Raw genomic sequence first — 12,748 nt, 5'->3', positions numbered from 1 at the left:
AGGTTGGGCATCCCTGATCCAGAATTTCAAAAACCAAAATACTCCCAAATCCCAAACTGTCCATGTGACACATTTGAATTTTGATGGTTTGGTGTAGACATAGACAATTATTGTTTCATGCACAAAATTATTTAAATATTGTATAATGTTACTTTTGGATTATATGTATAAGGCATATATGAAACAAAAAAGAATTTTGTTTTTAGATTTGGATCCCATCTCCAAAATATCTGATTATATACATGCATGCAAACATGGTTATTCCAACATATGAAAAAATCCATAATCCAAAACATGTCTGGTCCTAGTATTTTGGAGAAGAGATATTCAACCTGTATCTGAGGGTGCTTCCAGAAAAGCTCCAAAATCCACGCCAAAGTGGGTTTTAAAAACCTGCTTTGGTGTGGATCCTGTTTCCCCTCCCACCAAAAAACCCTAGCTTTCCTGAGAGGGGGGCACATGCTATCATGATTAAGATTGAGATGGCATGCAGCCCCCCAAGACCCCCCCCCCCAATTTACCCCTAAAAATAAAGTAAAACTTACCTAGCCACCATAACTTTCCTCCTCGTGCCAGGAAGGCATGAGGAAATGATGCAGCAAGAGACCAGGGGGGAGGGGGAGGGAGGGAAATCCCTCCTCACCCCCCCTCCCCTGGTCTCCTGGTGCATTATTTCCTCATGTCAAGAGAGCATGAAGAGAAAGGTTATGGTGGCCAGGTAAGTTTTACTTTATTTTTAGGGGTAATTTTGAGGCTAGGGGGAGGGAGTGGGAACCATCCCACACCTTTGGATTCCAAGAGCCCAAATGGTGCAAAATGGCAATGGGGACTCACCCCCAGGTAATCCCAGGGCAACTCAGTAGTGAGTCCCTACCGGCCCAATTGCCCATTAGACCCGAGCATTTCAGGAAGGCCCAGATCTGATGGGGTATCTAATTAGTTTATTCTAAATTAATTCGTTTTTACAAAAGGCATTATTTGGACCCTCCAGTAAAGACCCAGATAGATCCCAGGATATGGGTCTGTCTGAATGGACCCATAAAATAGAGTTATTGAGTTGGAAGAGATCACAAAGGCCATCCAGTTCAACCCGTTGACATGCAGGAACATAAAAAAGTTAGGTCAGATTAACTCTGACCATCTAGCCTCTGCTTCAGTTGGCCATCCAGCTTCTGCTTCAATCTCCTTTAAAATGCAAAAATATACAGGGATGTATACAATCTTTAAAATAAGTAAATCACCAGCTCATAATAGAAAAGTAAATAAAATATATTGCAACCTCCATTTCAATACTTCTTAAAATGCCTGAGGGAATAAAATGCTCTTTCTAGAAATGGTAGAAATGATGTGTCCCAGTTGACATCTCAGTGCTGCTGTGATGCTAGCATTGAGAAACCTCTGTCCTGAATTCTCAAGAGATTTTGCTCCTGACAATAAAAAGCCTGGAATATGATTTTCCCAGGAGGCATCTCCTGTTCCAAATTGAGAAATCTAGAAGGAAAGCTCTAAAATATCCAAGTGTTAACATAACTTGTGATGGTCATGCATTGCCAGGTGGTGTTATAGAAGGTTACAGGGTGACCTCAGAAATTTGGTCATCTCAACAGCCTGGAGATGTTGCTCTTCCAGAATCTTGGGCAGGGACTTTTCCAAAGCTCCAGGATCAAAGATGTGAAAAAGAAACAAGTCTATCCTCCCAGAATAATTTGTCATTTTTCGTTGGAAATATACAGAAGGTGAAATCACTTTATGTTTGGTTTGGTTATTCCTGTCTTGTAATCAATGCTAAGCCTTCAGTCTGGATCAGGGAGAAAGTGTGCAGCCCTATATTTATCCTTGGGTGCACCTACACTCTTGAATTAATGCAGTTTGACATCACTTTAACTGCCATAGTGCAATGCTATGGAGCCTTGGGATTGTAGTTTGGTGAGTCACTTGCACTCCTTGGCAGAGAAAGCTAAAGACCTTGTAGAACTCCCATGATTCCATACCATTGAGCCATGTTAGTTAATGTGGTGTCAGAATGCATTCATTCTATAGTATAGATATGCTCCTCCTAGATACATGATAAGCACTTGCATACTAAGTTTCCCATGTTCCCACTTTAGTCTCATACTATAGAGCTGATAATGAGGGAAGAAGAAAATGCAACACAAAGATATTCTGCCGAATGGAATGTTATGTGTTCACAGATCCCTCTTTCCATCATTTTCCTCATTCACCATAATAGAAGAAAGAAAGCCCATTGTGGCTTTCCATGTGTTGGCTGATTTGCAGGACTGAGGTATGCTGAATGAGCTCCCTCTCCACCCCTTACAAATCCCTTCTGAACATGCTGAGCAAGTAAGGAAAGCCATGCAATATTTTGAGAATATTCCAAGTTTGCTCAGCAAATAATTGTTACTAAAAATTGAACATGTGCTAGTCACACTTCAGAGGGCTGGTGGCCTGATTATGCAGAATGTTCATTGATTCCATTGGATGTCTTTTTGCCATTTTTGAAAATAAAAGGGTGTTTGCTTTAATCTGGAGTTACAGTCCTGTCATTCAGTTCATTTGGCACCAAAATGGAACAGTCCATCCTAGAGTTTTAGTAATGAGCCACATGTCCCTTTGGCATCAGAGCTTCTCTGTCCAATTTACTACTGGAGGATTAAAGATGAAAGATCATCACACTCACTATACCAGCAAGTGATATTATCAGCAGTGACAAGCAAAACTAAACGCGTGCATAAAATCTGGTATTAGACTCCTGGAAGAATGGGATTTCCTATAAATATTTGGTAGTCCTTTGAATTTTGTGCCACATAATAACTCAGAAGTGACATTCAGTATGATTTATGCTCTCACCAATATACTGTATATTCCCAAGAGTGTCTTTAACGTTGTTGGCAACTGACAATTCTGCATTCTAGCTCTTTCCAATCTTTCAATTTGTCAATCTGATACTTAAAGCTTTTATTCAAATACTTGTTAGCACAGGATAGGGACTTTCTGAAACTGCCTTCATAGAATTATAATGTTAATAGCATAGTAATAATTTCCAGAATGTAAAGGGACCCATTTTGGTTCATTAAAAATATAGCAAAGTTATGAAACAAAAATCATTGGAGTTCTACTGAACTCTTCAGGATGGATGTTAAGCAAAGCAGGAGGCATGAGATGGAGAAGCTTATTTGGTATGGTAGCCTCAAACAGGATTGGCCCTACCTTTAGGCAAAAGAAAAGGTCTGGCATTTTTAATTCCTTAATTGTAAATTCAGAACTCATTTGTCTTGCAAGTTCATGCTCTACAAATAGTTTGGTGGTTTAACAATGGTTTTCCCATTTCATAACCTTGCTAATTATAGAGGAACATCGCCTTGCTTTAACTATCATTAGTTTCGGCCAGTCACTTGCAAAAAGTCTGTATATCCCACATTGAAAATTAGTTGCAAGAAATTTAGTTACACAGAAACTAGTTAAGTGGAGTAGTTCATATTGTTTTCCAACTTTTTTTTCAGGTGAAACACAAAGAACAATTCAGAGATATGTATGATAACTATGAATTAAAATTTCAGACATTCGCAAAGCTCTAGTATCATATTTTTGGAGCGAATTGAATGTAAAACAAATGTACATATAGCATCGTCCTAAGCTGAATTGAGACTATGACTGAATTCTGCCACCCACAAATCTTGCCATAGAGTTGGCCACTACATCAAGTCTCAAGGTCATTTTAGGTGTCTGGGACAGAAGTGGTTGCAAGTCTAGTTTTCAAAAACATTGAGGTACATTTCTTTATACTGAACATTTGTTTATACTTTAAATGTGGCCATTCGTACCTTTTTGCCAGGGAGTCCAGAAGGATTGACAACCACAAAAAGAACCGGAGGGTTACATATGGCCCCAGGTCCTGCTTTGTCTGCTCATGTGAAGCATCATCACTTGCTCCTATTGTCTTACTTCTTCTATCAGAGAGATCTCATTCCCTTTATGCACAAAGAACACTGGGTTCCAAGTTCTTGATATGATTGATTATGTGAAAAAGAAGAAAATAAATCTGTTTCTCAGTCTAAAATAAGTACACTCTTTCGATTTTAGAGCACAGTGTTAGGCTGGGACTGGGCTACAAGAGCCAGCAGTTCAGTTTGCTTGAAATTGCTCTAATACTCCTGATTGGTTACAGGAGCTCTCACAAGATCAGGAAGCCTTTAACATTATATAGTTATAGTGATATGATTCAACTTTAATTGTCATAACTGCATCCTATGGAATCTTTGGATTTGTAGTTTGAATTCTAAATACCCTTCTCTAAACTGCAAAAGTTCATAGAAGGAAGTAATGGCAATTAAACTAGAATCATAGTGCTATAATTGTTTAGTGCAAAAGGACCCCTGGACAAAAAAAGTGCATAAAACTAGGAATTTGTATATATATATTCTTAAGAGTGATCTTCAATTTATCCCCAATTCCTTTTTTCACATAGTAATGGGAATTGTGGATTTGAGCAAACCCCTTGGGACTCTGGATCCTTCTTCTCTCCACCTGATTGTTACATCATGTAAATACATGAATGTTATAATACTCAGTAACAATAATGCCATATCCTTTGCTCTTTCAGGACTGCCATGAGGGGAGGGGGGATGAAATGGATAAAAGAAGAGACCCTCTTTGCCAACTCTTGTTTAAAATCCAGTGGAATGCATGTGTTGGAGGACAGGAGAAATCTATGCAGCATTTTTCTATTTTCTTGTTCAATCAAATGGAGCCCCCTAGAGGCTATCGTAGCAATTATCCTTGTAAGCAACATTGGCTTGTTCTCTCTCCCCCCCCCCCCCCCCCCCCTTTAATGGAGTGAATTCAGCATTGTAACAAAGCAGGGATGTAATTTGGAGAGCTGCCCCTTTGGCAACTGAAACTTGTTTGGAAGAGGAAAATACCTTGACAGGTGCACATGCTTGCCTACCTCTCCAGGGCCAGTCCAGATGACTGCGCTGTAGGAAAGCTCTCCAAACAGATTGCCCTAACCTTGTGCTACATAACAAAGTATCTACCATTAGCATACTTTGGTCATTCTCTCCAAGCTTTTTCACTGTTATTCACTGCAGAATCAATTTATACAGGGAAAGCAGACAAAGTATAGACCATTAAGGTATGAAAAGCCACATAAGTATTTAAAATTCCATACTTTGGAATAGAGCTTGGAGGAGTTACTTTTTTAAACTTGCAACTCTCAGAATCTTCCAGCTTAGAGGTGAAATTTTACAGTGTTATCTACTGTGAACTTTATGTTTTTGAGGCTAAATTATAGCCTTGCTTCCAAGTCATAGAGTGAAAAGGGTCAGAGCATGGCAAATGCAAAACTTTTCACAATGTAGAATCTGGTCGGATTAGATAACTGTGTTCATTGAACTACCGGGACTCTTAATTATATAAAATATAACAAGAATAACTGCATAGATAACTAGGCAACAGCATTCTGGTAATGCAGACTGGCAATCCATGGTCCCGTCTCATAGAAAAGGATTTGTGACCATTGATTTTAGTTAAAATCTAAGTGAGTTGGCCTTTTTAGCAACCTTTATAGAAGTGATGAATGTTTCAGCCATTGCCTACACTGTGTTATGTTTAACTTGACCCATCCCTTCTTTAAAGGTTTTCCTTTTTGGAGATATTAAATCGTAACAAAGAGGCCTAAATACGCTAAAGACACATTTAAACACAGGGAAACTGTAATTGAGGAGCTTGTGAGATCATATTTGCAAGAAGTCACCTTGGACACACAAATCCAGTCGTGAGAATCCACCCTCAGTGAAGACCCCTGTCATTTTGCTTGTGAAGCTGTATCTTTGTGCCTTGCAATTCAGTTCTTGCTTTTGCAGAGCAGATCATGTGTTTAAGACATGGGATTATCTGTAGTCCCTTGCATGGAAATGAAAGGGCCAGGCAGGAGCAAAGAGTGGGTTGGCAGGAGGTCCTTAATGAAAAGCAGCAAAGGAAAACATTTCTAATGTTGAATCACAGAAACTGATGAAACCTTGAACTGGGTGGATTTTTGAATGCTAACTTTAGAAAGCTACCATGTTTCCCTGAAAATAAAACACTGTCTTATATTTATTTTTCCTCAAGAAAATATGGCTTATTTTTTATTTTTTAGGGGATATCTTATTTTTTATTAAGTATGGTACAACAATTTGCATTTATGGGATAATCTCTCTGGGTGCAGTAGCTGACTGCTTGCTGAAGCTTTTCCCCTGTCCCCTGGTGTTTGTGTGGGGTGAGAGAGACCGACAGACTGTTGCTGGTCAGTGCTGGGGAGCAGCAGCTTTACTGGTGTTTGTGTGTGTGTGGGGGGGGGGGTGAAAGAGTTCCACAGACTGTTGCTGGTTGGTGCTGGAGGAGAGACTCACAGTGCTGAGTAAAATGACAGCCACAGCTTTACTTCTTCCCCCTTAGGACACACCAGGGCCGGCCCCACCATAGAGGCCACGTGAGGCGGCCACCTCGGGCGCAGGTCCCCGGGGGGCGGCGTCAGGCTTCCCCGCCCCAGCGGGGACCATGGGCCCGCTTGCTGGTGAACAGGAAGGCCTGTTCAGCGACGAGCGAGCTCCACATGGCCGCTGCCGGCTGGGCAAGGCCAGCCAGGCCAGGGCGCACTGGGCGGGAGGCGGGGCACCGTCAGGGCAGTGCCCCGCCTCCCGCCCAGCGTGCCCTGGCTCCGCCTCTCAGACAGCGTGGGAGGCGGGGTCAGGCCGAGTAGCATGGGAGGCGGGGCCAGGGCGCGGGAGGCGGGGCCCGCCAGCGCCATGGGAGGTGTGGCCATGTGCCTCCCATGGCACATGGCCACGCCTCCCGCGGCGCCAGCGGGGGGGGCGCTTTTCCCCACCCCCGCTTAATATTTTAAATTATCTCCGGCCGGCCCTGGGACACACAATACCTAAAGCAGAGCATCTTGCTCCTCGCTTCACTGAGGTGACTTTTACTATCACTTTCTACGTCTCCTTCTATGCCTCAGCTTGCAGCATGCACATAATGGGACCTTACGGGGAGCCAACCTTGTACGCTTCATAGCCACGTTGTCTTATTTTCGGGGTATGGCTTATATTGCACAAATGCTTAGAAATTTTATGGGTATGTCTTATTTTAGGGGAAACAGGGTATTTACAAACATGTAAAATAAGTTCAGTGATTTTGGATGCCAGATGTGGATGCTAAAACGTTTCAATTTCAAGATATATTTCCTCCCTAAAGTCAAACTCAGCTGCCACCTGGATATTTATTTGACCCCATAAAAGTTCTTATCATTTGTTTAATGATACAGTGTTCCCTCACTTATTGCCGGAGTTATGTTCCAGGACCACCCACAATAAGGAAAAATCCACAAAGTGGGACCACTATATTTATTTTAATATTTATACATTATATTAGTAGTTAGGTGGTCTTTCTCCCCTTCGCAAGCCTTCTTCCTGTGCTTCTTCTTGGCAGCCTCCTCTCCAGCACCTGCCAGTTTCCCTTTTGTGCATGTGCTTCCCTCTCGTCGGCATCCAGAGAGGGCGCATGGGCAAAAGGGAAACTGGCACCTTTTGTGCATGCACCACCACTCAGAGAAAAAAAAAAACGTGAAGCAGTGAGGGAGTGGAAAGCGAACTACAAAGTAGGGAGGGAACACTGCACATGCCATTTAGACATCACCATACATTTTGGTTTCAGTTTTCATTGCACAAACATCAAATAACACCACTCTCTGTATATATAGGATGGGAAACCTATGTCTTAAACTGTCCTGTTATACCTATAGTGTACATGATACCAAGTAAGAACCATTGTGTTTATTGCTGAAGCCAGTTGTTATGCTGGCAAATTGTGAAAGATAATAAAAAAATCACAGAGATCATCTTTTGAACATGTGTGCTTTTGGTGCTGAGCAAAAATCTGGAATGTTTGGCTATTGATTTCCTACTGAAAGGTGGATTAGAAGGGTGAGGAACATTATGTGCAAGAAAAAGATACAAGTGTATGTTTGAGAGGGTTAATTTTACCACCTTTCTACTTTTCTTCTGAAATCCACCCAAACAGTCTTCCTCTGTCAGGATTCCTAGATGCATATGTGCTGGTCAAGTACTAGAAAGTGTGCACATTTGTACAAGGAATAAGTGACTGCCAGTGGAAGGATTACTCATCCTGCTGCTTTTATCTTGCTACTCAGACACAAAGATCATCTACACATCTTTTGTGCAGAAGAACATCTGAGGTCCTCAAGCCCAGATTTGATTCTGAAAATGTATCCCAGTCCTTGATCTCCGTTTCCTTCTTGAAGCAGTGAAGACACAGACAAAAGTGTTCTCCAAGCCTTAGAATTATGTGCAGTGGAAATGAAGGCTTTGAGAGGGAATTAGTTTAGGAAGCAGGCAAGCTCTGAATAAAAGAACGTTGACATTCATTGCTGACATCTTTCTGACCTCTGTCATCCATTTCTGTTGCTTCCACAATGACAACTTGTGTAGAGTTAAAGGGTCAAGCACAGTTCCTTCTATTAACTTGCTGGTGCTTGTGGCTTAAGTGAAAATACTGTGTTTTGTTTTCTTATACTTGAGTTTGTGGTTCTTTTGCTGAATAACTAATAGAATGCAGTCTGATAAATAGGGTTCCACAAACATATCACAGGATTACCACCATTTTTGTTTACTATTTAAATAGTGGAAACAAATCTCAGATGAGATTGTCAAAGCTTTGTTTCGGGTTATTCTGCCCCATATTTCTGCCATCTGAAAAACATTTGAAGGCTGTGTTTTCAAAACATGCAGATCCTCTTTATAACAGAAATAGTTAGGACAAAAATGTAACTAATTGACTCATGAATTTGTACAGGATCAACTCTCATTTACAATGTTTTCTTATCTCTAGTCTCAGATACAATGTAGAAATGTAGGTGTAGAGGAAGTATCCTCAGCTGCGAAGTATCCCATTGCAACCAGATTGATGTATTTTAGGCAAGGATTTAAGTAGTGAATATTAGTGTCCAATTCTTTACAAAGGCAATGGTGGTCATTCTTCCATTTGCAGATTTCAGAACCACAAAATAATTTTGCTGAGGCCTCTGAAGCAATCTAATGCCAGGAGGCCAAAATGGTTGAACCAAGTTAACCAAGGTAAATAGCGATGCAATTTTAAAGTGGATTATATTTTAATTTGGAGTAGGTGTTCAATGTGCTAAGTTTTGAGGGGGAGGCTTATTGCCTTTCCTGAGTTGGCAGACCAAGCTGGAAGTCTCTCCTGAATGTTGATTAGAAGAGTGCAGAGAAATTGGGTTCCTGAATACATAAAGGATGAATGCATACTCCAGAAACTACTCCTGGCCTTTAATCTTGGACAATGCTTCCTTGTTTTGTTGCATTTGCTAATTAAATCTTTGCACAATTTCCCTATCTGCCAGTGGTGAATTGCTATCCAACTTGGCATAAAGTTTAGGCTTGATGCAGATGAAATGTGAAACTATAATTTAGCACTATAGAAACTATAATGTGAAACTATAATTTACCACCATGCGTGGACATGTGTGCACTTTCACATGTTCTTCCATTACAGGGAATGGTACTGTGTCATTATCTGGGCGGAGGTCACTAGGGGGCACTAAAGAGAGAAGGATAGTCCCTTTTTCAGGGGTTGAAGGAGTAAAACCATTTGCCCCTGTTTTCCTCCCCCCCCCCCCACACACACACACATGTCCACGTCATGGAAACAACCCTTGTTTATGAAATGGGAAGTGGTGAGGGGGAATAACCAGCGAAAACAGGGAAAATGGTTTTCCTCCTTCAACTCCCCCATAAATGACTATCCTTCTCTCTAGCGCCCCTGGTGGCTTCACCTGGATAATGTAACAGTACCCTGGGAACTGTAATTTTCTTTGAAAGTGTAAGTGAAGCATCCTTCACCTTCACTTATCTCTCATAATGTAAAGCTGTGTGCTCCCAGGCCCCTTCTACATTGCCATATAATCCAGATTATCAAAACAGATAATCTACATTGTCTGCTTTGAACTGGATTATCTGAGTCTATGCTGCCATATAATCCAGTTCAAATCAGATAATCTGAATTTTATATGGTAGTGTAGAAGGGATCCCAGCCTGTCTGAACTGGCCCTAAACATTCAATCAAAGACTATATATTTTTTTTAAAAAAACCCTAAGTATTCACATTTTAGTTTGAAAGATGCAAGTTGTCAGCACCTTTTGAAAATGTGGAAAGAATCAGATTAAATAGACATTTTAGTTGTTGGTTTTGCCAAGATTAATGATGTATTAATTCACAATTTTAAGGGGGCAGTAAAAAGATAAAACAAAGTGCCAGCATGGGGTACTCATTTGTGTGATGAACTGGGACTCTAGAAGATCATGGTTCAAAACTCTGATCAACCTTGAAAAGTATGGACTAACCTTGGAGTTTTACGTGAAAAGGGTGTCTTCCTATGAGGTACATAAAAATTGTACACAAATTTGGATTAAAGGGGTGGAAGTAATTGTTCTTGCTGTGTAGTGAATTTTTCTATCCTTTGTTATTTCAGATTTCTAAAACATTTCCTCCCAAATATTGTTTCCTGCTTTAGGCACAAATTTACTGTACTGATTCTATAAAATATTTCCATGACCAAAGCTTCAGAAAGCTAGAATCTCCCATCCAGCATAGCTACTTATCTTAACTCTGTCCCTGAGCAAAGGACAGGGGCTATATTGATGCAGTGGGTTGCTGAAGCTAAAACTGTTTAATGTAAGTTTAATGGCTCTGTTGGATGTGCGTTCTAACTGGCTAAAATGACTGCTGATTTTTGTTGTGTGTACATCATCTTTCTCTTTTAACAATCTTGAGGTTCCCACAGTGTTGTGGACTCAGACAATACAAATGCCTGTGGTTAAGTCCTTTGCAATTTATTTTGTTCTTTTACACTTCTCCTTCTCAGAATTCTATTGAGGTCTCTGGCCAAAATTACAGAATTAATGCTCAGATCCTGTCCTTGAGCTTGGGTATTAAATAACGGCATCAGATTGCAGGTTATCTTCTCCACCTCTTCATAGGCATCAACAATTACATACTCATTTGAAGGCTTATTATGGAAAGAGGCTACTAGTGTCTCAGCGTGAAACTGATCGTAAAACAACATTTGAGTCCTTGCAAAGAAACCTGTGCATCTTGGTCCAAACAAAGTCACCTGGGTTATCACACTGGAATTAGTTAGTTAAATCACACCTCCAACTCAGCAGTAGGCCAAATTATGTTGGCCTCATGCAAATGAAACACAAGGGTTTCTGCCTGTGTGAGCATACACACACACACATACACACACTCCTCTGTGGGTGATGTGACAATTCTTTTATCCAGTATAGCTTTATCTATACCTAGACAAGTCAGCTTTTGGCCTTTAAAAAAGTACACAATGTATTTGAACTTGTACATACAAGGGCAGAAAAGATATGATAATCCTACATACCATTTTCATGAGAGAAAGGTTGAACTGGTGAGCATAATCACATTTATGTTGACAGTAACTCTTTGGTTGTATTTTCCACACCTAATTTCTCCTTTCTGAAATTCAGCCACTTTGCTCATCATTATTTCAGTGCCTTGTTTTTAACTATATGTGTTTTGGTCTAAATACACCATTGTAGAAAGTTCTTTAAATGTCATGCCTGGAGGTGCATAACCAGATACCCCCCTTCTCTCTCTATTCATGAGGTTTTTTTTTTAAACTAGCTAAAAGAAACTGCCCTATGGCCACTATCCCACTGAAGTAAGATAATGAAATGGAGAAACTGCTAGGCAAAGGTAGTCTGATAAAAGGAAGGGCAAAAAGGTCCAAGGTAGCTGTATTACTGGTATCACCCATCCTTGTGCTCTCCAAATGTGCTGAATTATAACTGTCATCATCCTCAGACAGCATGCAAATCTCTACTCTTAGCACCATTAATGCAATCAATGAGCCCCCTCATATCATGGGTATTGAGGCTAGCAGAACAAAGAGTAAAGAAGGGCCTGTGCCCTAACACCTGAGTTAGATCTAGTCTACTAGACCAGAAGTCTCTCCTGGATATTCAAGTGATGTCCAAAGACTTCTGATCTTTAATGTGGGGTAAATTGGCATGAACTGGTTTAGCCTTGTTAAAACTGACTTCAAACTGCAAATGTAGTTCTCATTCAATTCATTTCAGAAGTGGAGAAGAAATGAAGGGGTGGGTTCTTGCATTTCCTAGTGGGGTTGGGCAAAAGCAAACTGCTGCAGCCTCTCCTAGCATGCATATCCTCCCCCCAGTAATAAACTTTGTCAAATTGTCCATACTCTGATGCTTTGTGACCACATGTATTCCAGTTTTATTTGGTGAACCGTTGGAGAGTGTAACACTTGTTAAAGACAGAGTTTACTTTGAAGATGTTTGAATAATAATGGCTACATGCATGTATTTATGTTTTTCAAGTTACATCCCCATTTCTGATTTAAAGAAAACCCAGGAATGGGGTTACCAGTAGTCTCTGATCCAGGACTCAACAGGTCAGCTTCAGAAATACATCAATATTGGGTAGTCATCCTGCATCCTGATATGCCCCCTATTAAAAGGGTCTTTTCTGAGATATTTACTAGGTTTTTTTCCTAGCCAAGTAGATTAGAAAGTACTGTTGTGGTAAAACCAAAAAGAAAGGAGCTCATTTGTCTCCCTGCATCCTCACAGCTGTTGTTATACTGGTGTCATCCATACGTTTTCTACCACAATGGCATGAT

At 40.6% G+C, this 12,748-nt stretch overlaps 1 protein-coding gene across 8 annotated transcripts in view; it reads left to right on the top strand.

Moving 5' to 3' along the window:
• The window catches only part of syt2 (synaptotagmin 2), a 196,466-nt gene that overhangs the window by 135,133 nt on the left and 48,585 nt on the right, over window positions 1–12,748 (top strand). The gene's annotated exons all lie outside the window — the stretch shown is intronic.

Source organism: Anolis carolinensis, chromosome 4, assembly GCF_035594765.1.
Source record: "Anolis carolinensis isolate JA03-04 chromosome 4, rAnoCar3.1.pri, whole genome shotgun sequence".
NCBI classification, from domain to species: Eukaryota; Metazoa; Chordata; class Lepidosauria; order Squamata; family Dactyloidae; genus Anolis; species Anolis carolinensis.
The sequence above is the reverse complement of the archived record's forward strand: the minus strand, read 5'-3'. Positions and strand labels throughout refer to the sequence as shown.